The sequence below is a fragment of the Protomyctophum bolini genome (assembly GCF_963924005.1).
Source record: "Protomyctophum bolini genome assembly, chromosome: 2".
Classification (NCBI taxonomy): Eukaryota; Metazoa; Chordata; class Actinopteri; order Myctophiformes; family Myctophidae; genus Protomyctophum; species Protomyctophum bolini.
Genome location: NC_137863.1, coordinates 36,570,340 through 36,583,059, shown reverse-complemented (window position 1 = coordinate 36,583,059; position 12,720 = coordinate 36,570,340).

The following is a 12,720-nucleotide window of genomic DNA, read 5'->3' as shown; positions in this document are numbered from 1 at the left end:
GAGAAAAAAAAGTTAGCCTCGTTTCACATCATTTTGGACCGTGGGCTATAGCCCATATCGTACGGCATACTATAGCGCGCCGTTTTTCATCATTTTTGAGGATTTGAAAAAAATGACGAAATGACAAAAACGATGGGTTATAGCCCATGTTTTTTGAAATTTTGAAAAAAAAAGTTAGCCTCGTTTCTCATCATTTTCGACCGTGGGCTATAGCCCATATCGTACGGCATACTATAGCACGCAGTTTTTCATCATTTTTGAAGATTTGAAAAAAATGACGAAATGACAAAAACGATGGGTTATAGCCCATGTTTTTTGAAATTTTGAAAAAAAAAGTTAGCCTCGTTTCACATCATTTTGGACCGTGGGCTATAGCCCATATCGTACGGCATACTATAACGCGCCGTTTTTCATCATTTTTGAGGATTTGAAAAAAAATGACGAAATGACAAAAACGATGGGTTATAGCCCATGATTTTTGAAATTTTAGAAAAAAAAGTTAGCCTCGTTTCTCATCATTTTGGACCGTGGACTATAGCCCATATCGTACGGCATACCATAGCGCGCAGTTTTTCATCATTTTTGAAGATTTGAAAAAAAATGACGAAATGACAAAAACGATGGGTTATAGCCCATGTTTTTTGAAATTTTGAAAAAAAAAGTTAGCCTCGTTTCACATCATTTTGGACCGTGGGCTATAGCCCATATCGTACGGCATACTATAGCGCGCCGTTTTTCATCATTTTTGAGGATTTAAAAAAAATGACGAAATGACAAAAACGATGGGCCCATGTTTTTTGAAATTTTGAAAAAAAAAGTTAGCCTCGTTTCTCATCATTTTGGACCGTGGGCTATAGCCCATATCGTACGGCATACTATAGTGCTCAGTTTTTCATCATTTTTGAAGATTTGAAAAAAATGACGAAATGACAAAAACGATGGGTTATAGCCCATGTTTTTTTAAATTTTGAAAAAAAAAGTTAGCCTCGTTTCACATCATTTTGGACCGTGGGCTATAGCCCATATCGTACGGCATACTATAGCGCGCCGTTTTTCATCATTTTTGAGGATTTGAAAAAAATGACGAAATGACAAAAACGATGGGTTATAGCCCATGTTTTTTGAAATTTTGAAAAAAAAAGTTAGCCTCGTTTCACATCATTTTGGACCGTGGGCTATAGCCCATATCGTACGGCATACTATAGCGCGCCGTTTTTCATCATTTTTGAGGATTTAAAAAAAATGACGAAATGACAAAAACGATGGGCCCATGTTTTTTGAAATTTTGAAAAAAAAAGTTAGCCTCGTTTCTCATCATTTTGGACCGTGGGCTATAGCCCATATCGTACGGCATACTATAGTGCTCAGTTTTTCATCATTTTTGAAGATTTGAAAAAAATGACGAAATGACAAAAACGATGGGTTATAGCCCATGTTTTTTTTAAATTTTGAAAAAAAAAGTTAGCCTCGTTTCACATCATTTTGGACCGTGGGCTATAGCCCATATCGTACGGCATACTATAGCGCGCCGTTTTTCATCATTTTTGAGGATTTGAAAAAAATGACGAAATGACAAAAACGATGGGTTATAGCCCATGTTTTTTGAAATTTTGAAAAAAAAAGTTAGCCTCGTTTCTCATCATTTTGGACCTTGGGCTATAGCCCATATCGTTCGGCATACTATAGCGCTCAGTTTTTCATCATTTTTGAAGATTTGAAAAAAATGACGAAATGACAAAAACGATGGGTTATAGCCCATGTTTTTTGAAATTTTGAAAAAAAAAGTTAGCCTCGTTTCACATCATTTTGGACCGTGGGCTATAGCCCATATCGTACGGCATACTATAGCGCGCCGTTTTTCATCATTTTTGAGGATTTGAAAAAAAATGACGAAATGACAAAAACGATGGGTTATAGCCCATGTTTTTTGAAATTTTGGAAAAAAAAGTTAGCCTCGTTTCTCATCATTTTGGACCGTGGGCTATAGCCCATATCGTACGGCATACCATAGCGCGCAGTTTTTCATCATTTTTGAAGATTTGAAAAAAAATGACGAAATGACAAAAACGATGGGTTATAGCCCATGTTTTTTGAAATTTTGAAAAAAAAAGTTAGCCTCGTTTCACATCATTTTGGACCGTGGGCTATAGCCCATATCGTACGGCATACTATAGCGCGCCGTTTTTCATCATTTTTGAGGATTTGAAAAAAATGACGAAATGACAAAAACGATGGGTTATATCCCATGTTTTTTGAAATTTTGAAAAAAAAAGTTAGCCTCGTTTCTCATCATTTTCGACCGTGGGCTATAGCCCATATCGTACGGCATACTATAGCGCGCAGTTTTTCATCATTTTTGAAGATTTGAAAAAAATGACGAAATGACAAAAACGATGGGTTATAGCCCATGTTTTTTGAAATTTTGAAAAAAAAAGTTAGCCTCGTTTCACATCATTTTGGACCGTGGGCTATAGCCCATATCGTACGGCATACTATAGCGCGCCGTTTTTCATCATTTTTGAGGATTTGAAAAAAATGACGAAATGACAAAAACGATGGGTTATAGCCGATGTTTTTTGAAATGTTGAAAAAAAAAGTTAGCCTCGTTTCTCATCATTTTGGACCGTGGGCTATAGCCCATATCGTACGGCATACTATAGCGCGCAGTTTTTCATCATTTTTGAAGATTCGAAAAAAATGACGAAATGACAAAAACGATGGGTTATAGCCCATGTTTTTTTAAATTTTGAAAAAAAAAGTTAGCCTCGTTTCTCATCATTTTGGACCATGGGTTATAGCCCATATCGTACGGCATACTATAGCACGCCGTTTTTCATCATTTTGGAGGATTTGAAAAAAATTAAAAAATTAAAAAACGATGGGTTATAGCCCATGTTTTTTGAAATTTTGAAAAAAAAAGTTAGCCTCGTTTCTCATCATTTTGGACCATGGGCTATAGCCCATATCATACGGCATACTATAGCACGCCGTTTTTCATCATTTTGGAGGATTTGAAAAAAATAAAAAAATAAAAAAACGATGGGTTATAGCCCATGTTTTTTGAAATTTTGGAAAAAAAAGTTAGCCTCGTTTCTCATCATTTTGGACCATGGGCTATAGCCCATATCGTACGGCATACTATAGCACGCCGTTTTTCATCATTTTGGAGGATTTGAAAAAAATAAAAAAATAAAAAAACGATGGGTTATAGCCCATGTTTTTTGAAATTTTGAAAAAAAAAGTTAGCCTCGTTTCTCATCATTTTGGACCATGGGTTATAGCCCATATCGTACGGCATACTATAGCACGCCGTTTTTCATCATTTTGGAGGATTTGAAAAAATGAAAAAATAAAAAAACGATGGGTTATAGCCCATGTTTTTTGAAATTTTGAAAAAAAAAGTTAGCCTCGTTTCTCATCATTTTGGACCGTGGGCTATAGCCCATATCATACGGCATACTATAGCACGCCGTTTTTCATCATTTTGGAGGATTTGAAAAAAATGAAAAAATAAAAAAACGATGGGTTATAGCCCATGTTTTTTGAAATTTTGAAAAAAAAAGTTAGCCTCGTTTCTCATCATTTTGGACCATGGGCTATAGCCCATATCGTACGGCATACTATAGCACGCCGTTTTTCATCATTTTGGAGGATTTGAAAAAAATTAAAAAATTAAAAAACGATGGGTTATAGCCCATGTTTTTTGAAATTTTGAAAAAAAAAGTTAGCCTCGTTTCTTATCATTTTGGACCATGGGCTATAGCCCATATCATACGGCATACTATAGCACGCCGTTTTTCATCATTTTGGAGGATTTGAAAAAAATGAAAAAATAAAAAAACGATGGGTTATAGCCCATGTTTTTTGAAATTTTGAAAAAAAAAGTTAGCCTCGTTTCTCATCATTTTGGACCATGGGCTATAGCCCATATCGTACGGCATACTATAGCACGCCGTTTTTAATCATTTTGGAGGATTTGAAAAAAATGAAAAAATAAAAAAACGATGGGTTATAGCCCATGTTTTTTGAAATTTTGAAAAAAAAAGTTAGCCTCGTTTCTCATCATTTTGGACCATGGGCTATAGCCCATATCGTACGGCATACTATAGCACGCCGTTTTTCATCATTTTGGAGGATTTGAAAAAAATGAAAAAATAAAAAAACGATGGGTTATAGCCCATGTTTTTTTAAATTTTGAAAAAAAAAGTTAGCCTCGTTTCTCATCATTTTGGACCATGGGCTATAGCCCATATCGTACGGCATACTATAGCACGCCGTTTTTAATCATTTTGGAGGATGTGAAAAAAATGAAAAAATAAAAAAACGATGGGTTATAGCCCATGTTTTTTGAAATTTTGAAAAAAAAAGTTAGCCTCGTTTCTCATCATTTTGGACCATGGGCTATAGCCCATATCGTACGGCATACTATAGCACGCCGTTTTTCATCATTTTGGAGGATTTGAAAAAAATGAAAAAAAATAAAAACGATGGGTTATAGCCCATGTTTTTTGAAATTTTGAAAAAAAAAGTTAGCCTCGTTTCTCATCATTTTGGACCATGGGCTATAGCCCATATCGTACGGCATACTATAGCACGCCGTTTTTCATCATTTTGGAGGATTTGAAAAAAATGAAAAAATTAAAAAACGATGGGTTATAGCCCATGTTTTTTGAAATGTTGAAAAAAAAAGTTAGCCTCGTTTCTCATCATTTTGGACCATGGGCTATAGCCCATATCGTACGGCATACTATAGCACGCCGTTTTTAATCATTTTGGAGGATTTGAAAAAAATGAAAAAATAAAAAAACGATGGGTTATAGCCCATGTTTTTTGAAATTTTGAAAAAAAAAGTTAGCCTCGTTTCTCATCATTTTGGACCATGGGCTATAGCCCATATCGTACGGCATACTATAGCACGCCGTTTTTCATCATTTTGGAGGATTTGAAAAAAATAAAAAAATAAAAAAACGATGGGTTATAGCCCATGTTTTTTGAAATTTTGAAAAAAAAAGTTAGCCTCGTTTCTCATCATTTTGGACCATGGGCTATAGCCCATATCATACGGCATACTATAGCACGCCGTTTTTCATCATTTTGGAGGATTTGAAAAAAATGAAAAAATAAAAAAACGATGGGTTATAGCCCATGTTTTTTGAAATTTTGGAAAAAAAAGTTAGCCTCGTTTCTCATCATTTTGGACCATGGGCTATAGCCCATATCGTACGGCATACTATAGCACGCCGTTTTTCATCATTTTGGAGGATTTGAAAAAATGAAAAAATAAAAAAATGATGGGTTATAGCCCATGTTTTTTTAAATTTTGGAAAAAAAAGTTAGCCTTGTTTCTCATCATTTTGGACCATGGGCTATAGCCCATATCGTACGGCATACTATAGCACGCCGTTTTTCATCATTTTGGAGGATTTGAAAAAAATAGAAAAATAAAAAAACGATGGGTTATAGCCCATGCTTTTTGAAATTCTGAAAAAAAAGTTAGCCTCGTTTCTCATCATTTTGGACCATGGGCTATAGCCCATATCATACGGCATACTATAGCACGCCGTTTTTCATCATTTTGGAGGATTTGAAAAAAATGAAAAAATAAAAAAACGATGGGTTATAGCCCATGTTTTTTGAAATTTTGAAAAAAAAAGTTAGCCTCGTTTCTCATCATTTTGGACCATGGGCTATAGCCCATATCGTACGGCATACTATAGCACGCCGTTTTTAATCATTTTGGAGGATTTGAAAAAAATGAAAAAATAAAAAAACGATGGGTTATAGCCTATGTTTTTTGAAATTTTGAAAAAAAAAGTTAGCCTCGTTTCTCATCATTTTGGACCATGGGCTATAGCCCATATCGTACGGCATACTATAGCACGCCGTTTTTAATCATTTTGGAGGATTTGAAAAAAATGAAAAAATAAAAAAACGATGGGTTATAGCCCATGTTTTTTGAAATTTTGAAAAAAAAAGTTAGCCTCGTTTCTCATCATTTTGGACCATGGGCTATAGCCCATATCGTACGGCATACTATAGCACGCCGTTTTTCATCATTTTGGAGGATTTGAAAAAAATGAAAAAATAAAAAAACGATGGGTTATAGCCCATGTTTTTTGAAATTTTGAAAAAAAAAGTTAGCCTCGTTTCTCATCATTTTGGACCATGGGCTATAGCCCATATCGTACGGCATACTATAGCACGCCGTTTTTAATCATTTTGGAGGATTTGAAAAAAATGAAAAAATAAAAAAACGATGGGTTATAGCCCATGTTTTTTTAAATTTTGAAACAAAAAGTTAGCCTCGTTTCTCATCATTTTGGACCATGGGCTATAGCCCAAATCGTACGGCATACTATAGCACGCCGTTTTTCATCATTTTGGAGGATTTGAAAAAAATGAAAAAATAAAAAAACGATGGGTTATAGCCCATGTTTTTTGAAATTTTGAAAAAAAAAGTTAGCCTCGTTTCTCATAATTTTGGACCATGGGCTATAGCCCATATCGTACGGCATACTATAGCACGCCGTTTTTCATCATTTTGGAGGATTTGAAAAAAATGAAAAAATAAAAAAACGATGGGTTATAGCCCATGTTTTTTGAAATTTTGAAAAAAAAAGTTAGCCTTGTTTCTCATCATTTTGGACCATGGGCTATAGCCCATATCGTACGGCATACTATAGCACGCCGTTTTTAATCATTTTGGAGGATTTGAAAAAAATGAAAAAATAAAAAAACGATGGGTTATAGCCCATGTTTTTTGAAATTTTGAAACAAAAAGTTAGCCTCGTTTCTCATCATTTTGGACCATGGGCTATAGCCCAAATCGTACGGCATACTATAGCACGCCGTTTTTCATCATTTTGGAGGATTTGAAAAAAATGAAAAAATAAAAAAACGATGGGTTATAGCCCATGTTTTTTGAAATTTTGAAAAAAAAAGTTAGCCTAGTTTCTCATCATTTTGGACCATGGGCTATAGCCCATATCGTACGGCATACTATAGCACGCCGTTTTTAATCATTTTGGAGGATTTGAAAAAAATGAAAAAATAAAAAAACGATGGGTTATAGCCCATGTTTTTTGAAATTTTGGAAAAAAAAGTTAGCCTCGTTTCTCATCATTTTGGACCATGGGCTATAGCCCATATCGTACGGCATACTATAGCACGCCGTTTTTAATCATTTTGGAGGATTTGAAAAAAATGAAAAAATAAAAAAACGATGGGTTATAGCCCATGTTTTTTGAAATTTTGAAAAAAAAAGTTAGCCTCGTTTCAAAACATTTTGGACCATGGGCTATAGCCCATATCGTACGGCATACTATAGCACGCCGTTTTTCATCATTTTGGAGGATTTGAAAAAAATGAAAAAATAAAAAATCGATGGGTTATAGCCCATGTTTTTTGAAATTTTGAAAAAAAAAGTTAGCCTCGTTTCTCATCATTTTGGACCATGGGCTATAGCCCATATCGTACGGCATACTATAGCACGCCGTTTTTAATCATTTTGGAGGATTTGAAAAAAATGAAAAAATAAAAAAACGATGGGTTATAGCCCATGTTTTTTGAAATTTTGAAACAAAAAGTTAGCCTCGTTTCTCATCATTTTGGACCATGGGCTATAGCCCATATCGTACGGCATACTATAGCACGCCGTTTTTAATCATTTTGGAGGATTTGAAAAAAATGAAAAAATAAAAAAACGATGGGTTATAGCCCATGTTTTTTGAAATTTTGAAAAAAAAAGTTAGCCTCGTATCATTTTGGACCATGGGCTATAGCCCATATCGTACGGCATACTATAGCACGCCGTTTTTCATCATTTTGGAGGATTTGAAAAAAATGAAAAAATAAAAAAACGATGGGTTATAGCCCATGTTTTTTGAAATTTTGGAAAAAAAAGTTAGCATCGTTTCTCATCATTTTGGACCATGGGCTATAGCCCATATCGTACGGCATACTATAGCACGCCGTTTTTCATCATTTTGGAGGATTTGAAAAAAATGAAAAAATAAAAAAACGATGGGTTATAGCCCATGTTTTTTGAAATTTTGAAAAAAAAAGTTAGCCTCGTTTCTCATCATTTTGGACCATGGGCTATAGCCCATATCGTACGGCATACTATAGCACGCCGTTTTTAATCATTTTGGAGGATTTGAAAAAAATGAAAAAATAAAAAAACGATGGGTTATAGCCCATGTTTTTTGAAATTTTGAAAAAAAAAGTTAGCCTCGTTTCTCATCATTTTGGACCATGGGCTATAGCCCATATCGTACGGCATACTATAGCACGCCGTTTTTCATCATTTTGGAGGATTTGAAAAAAATAAAAAAATAAAAAAAGATGGGTTATAGCCCATGTTTTTTTTTAATTTTGAAAAAAAAAGTTAGCCTCGTTTCTCATCATTTTGGACCATGGGCTATAGCCCATATCGTACGGCATACTATAGCACGCCGTTTTTCATCATTTTGGAGGATTTGAAAAAAATTAAAAAATTAAAAAAGATGGGTTATAGCCCATGTTTTTTTAAATTTTGAAAAAAAAAGTTAGCCTCGTTTCTCATCATTTTGGACCATGGGCTATAGCCCATATCATACGGCATACTATAGCACGCCGTTTTTCATCATTTTGGAGGATTTGAAAAAAATGAAAAAATAAAAAAACGATGGGTTATAGCCCATGTTTTTTGAAATTTTGGAAAAAAAAGTTAGCCTCGTTTCTCATCATTTTGGACCATGGGCTATAGCCCATATCGTACGGCATACTATAGCACGCCGTTTTTCATCATTTTGGAGGATTTTAAAAAAATGAAAAAATAAAAAGACGATGGGTTATAGCCCATGTTTTTTTAAATTTTGAAAAAAAAAGTTAGCCTCGTTTCTCATCATTTTGGACCATGGGCTATAGCCCATATCGTACGGCATACTATAGCACGCCGTTTTTCATCATTTTGGAGGATTTGAAAAAAATGAAAAAATTAAAAAAGATGGGTTATAGCCCATGTTTTTTGAAATTTTGGAAAAAAAAGTTAGCCTCGTTTCTCATCATTTTGGACCATGGGCTATAGCCCATATCGTACGGCATACTATAGCACGCCGTTTTTCATCATTTTGGAGGATTTGAAAAAAATAAAAAAAATAAAAAAACGATGGGTTATAGCCCATGCTTTTTGAAATTCTGAAAAAAAAGTTAGCCTCGTTTCTCATCATTTTGGACCATGGGCTATAGCCCATATCGTACGGCATACTATAGCACGCCGTTTTTCATCATTTTGGAGGATTTGAAAAAAATGAAAAAATAAAAAAACGATGGGTTATAGCCCATGTTTTTTGAAATTTTGGAAAAAAAAGTTAGCCTCGTTTCTCATCATTTTGGACCATGGGCTATAGCCCATATCGTACGGCATACTATAGCACGCCGTTTTTAATCATTTTGGAGGATTTGACAAAAATGAAAAAATAAAAAAACGATGGGTTATAGCCCATGTTTTTTGAAATTTTGAAAAAAAAAGTTAGCCTCGTTTCTCATCATTTTGGACCATGGGCTATAGCCCATATCGTACGGCATACTATAGCACGCCGTTTTTCATCATTTTGGAGGATTTGAAAAAAATGAAAAAATAAAAAAACGATGGGTTATAGCCCATGTTTTTTGAAATTTTGAAAAAAAAAGTTAGCCTCGTTTCTCATCATTTTGGACCATGGGCTATAGCCCATATCGTACGGCATACTATAGCACGCCGTTTTTAATCATTTTGGAGGATTTGAAAAAAATGAAAAAATAAAAAAACGATGGGTTATAGCCCATGTTTTTTGAAATTTTGAAACAAAAAGTTAGCCTCGTTTCTCATCATTTTGGACCATGGGCTATAGCCCAAATCGTACGGCATACTATAGCACGCCGTTTTTCATCATTTTGGAGGATTTGAAAAAAATGAAAAAATAAAAAAACGATGGGTTATAGCCCATGTTTTTTGAAATTTTGAAAAAAAAAGTTAGCCTCGTTTCTCATCATTTTGGACCATGGGCTATAGCCCATATCGTACGGCATACTATAGCACGCCGTTTTTCATCATTTTGGAGGATTTGAAAAAAATGAAAAAATAAAAAAACGATGGGTTATAGCCCATGTTTTTTGAAATTTTGGAAAAAAAAGTTAGCCTCGTTTCTCATCATTTTGGACCATGGGCTATAGCCCATATCGTACGGCATACTATAGCACGCCGTTTTTAATCATTTTGGAGGATTTGACAAAAATGAAAAAATAAAAAAACGATGGGTTATAGCCCATGTTTTTTGAAATTTTGAAAAAAAAAGTTAGCCTCGTTTCTCATCATTTTGGACCATGGGCTATAGCCCATATCGTACGGCATACTATAGCACGCCGTTTTTAATCATTTTGGAGGATTTGAAAAAAATGAAAAAATAAAAAAACGATGGGTTATAGCCCATGTTTTTTGAAATTTTGAAAAAAAAAGTTAGCCTCGTTTCTCATCATTTTGGACCATGGGCTATAGCCCATATCGTACGGCATACTATAGCACGCCGTTTTTCATCATTTTGGAGGATTTGAAAAAAATGAAAAAATAAAAAAACGATGGGTTATAGCCCATGTTTTTTGAAATTTTGAAAAAAAAAGTTAGCCTCGTTTCTCATCATTTTGGACCATGGGCTATAGCCCATATCGTACGGCATACTATAGCACGCCGTTTTTAATCATTTTGGAGGATTTGAAAAAAATGAAAAAATAAAAAAACGATGGGTTATAGCCCATGTTTTTTGAAATTTTGAAACAAAAAGTTAGCCTCGTTTCTCATCATTTTGGACCATGGGCTATAGCCCAAATCGTACGGCATACTATAGCACGCCGTTTTTCATCATTTTGGAGGATTTGAAAAAAATGAAAAAATAAAAAAACGATGGGTTATAGCCCATGTTTTTTGAAATTTTGAAAAAAAAAGTTAGCCTCGTTTCTCATCATTTTGGACCATGGGCTATAGCCCATATCGTACGGCATACTATAGCACGCCGTTTTTAATCATTTTGGAGGATTTGAAAAAAATGAAAAAATAAAAAAACGATGGGTTATAGCCCATGTTTTTTGAAATTTTGAAAAAAAAAGTTAGCCTCGTTTCTCATCATTTTGGACCATGGGCTATAGCCCATATCGTACGGCATACTATAGCACGCCGTTTTTCATCATTTTGGAGGATTTGAAAAAAATAAAAAAATAAAAAAAAGATGGGTTATAGCCCATGTTTTTTTAAATTTTGAAAAAAAAAGTTAGCCTCGTTTCTCATCATTTTGGACCATGGGCTATAGCCCATATCGTACGGCATACTATAGCACGCCGTTTTTCATCATTTTGGAGGATTTGAAAAAAATAAAAAAATAAAAAAAGATGGGTTATAGCCCATGTTTTTTGAAATTTTGAAAAAAAAAGTTAGCCTCGTTTCTCATCATTTTGGACCATGGGCTATAGCCCATATCGTACGGCATACTATAGCACGCCGTTTTTCATCATTTTGGAGGATTTGAAAAAAATGAAAAAATTAAAAAACGATGGGTTATAGCCCATGTTTTTTGAAATTTTGAAAAAAAAAGTTAGCCTCGTTTCTCATCATTTTGGACCATGGGCTATAGCCCATATCATACGGCATACTATAGCACGCCGTTTTTCATCATTTTGGAGGATTTGAAAAAAATGAAAAAATTAAAAAACGATGGGTTATAGCCCATGTTTTTTGAAATTTTGAAAAAAAAAGTTAGCCTCGTTTCTCATCATTTTGGACCATGGGCTATAGCCCATATCGTACGGCATACTATAGCACGCCGTTTTTAATCATTTTGGAGGATTTGAAAAAAATGAAAAAATAAAAAAACGATGGGTTATAGCCCATGTTTTTTGAAATTTTGAAAAAAAAAGTTAGCCTCGTTTCTCATCATTTTGGACCATGGGCTATAGCCCATATCGTACGGCATACTATAGCACGCCGTTTTTAATCATTTTGGAGGATTTGAAAAAAATGAAAAAATAAAAAAACGATGGGTTATAGCCCATGTTTTTTGAAAATTTGAAAAAAAAAGTTAGCCTCGTTTCTCATCATTTTGGACCATGGGCTATAGCCCATATCGTACGGCATACTATAGCACGCCGTTTTTCATCATTTTGGAGGATTTGAAAAAAATGAAAAAATAAAAAAACGATGGGTTATAGCCCATGTTTTTTGAAATTTTGGAAAAAAAAGTTAGCATCGTTTCTCATCATTTTGGACCATGGGCTATAGCCCATATCGTACGGCATACTATAGCACACCGTTTTTCATCATTTTGGAGGATTTGAAAAAAATGAAAAAATAAAAAAACGATGGGTTATAGCCCATGTTTTTTGAAATTTTGAAAAAAAAAGTTAGCCTCGTTTCTCATCATTTTGGACCATGGGCTATAGCCCATATCGTACGGCATACTATAGCACGCCGTTTTTAATCATTTTGGAGGATTTGAAAAAAATGAAAAAATAAAAAAACGATGGGTTATAGCCCATGTTTTTTGAAATTTTGAAAAAAAAGTTAGCCTCGTTTCTCATCATTTTGGACCATGGGCTATAGCCCATATCGTACGGCATACTATAGCACGCCGTTTTTCATCATTTTGGAGGATTTGAAAAAAATAAAAAAAAGATGGGTTATAGCCCATGTTTTTTTAAATTTTGAAAAAAAAA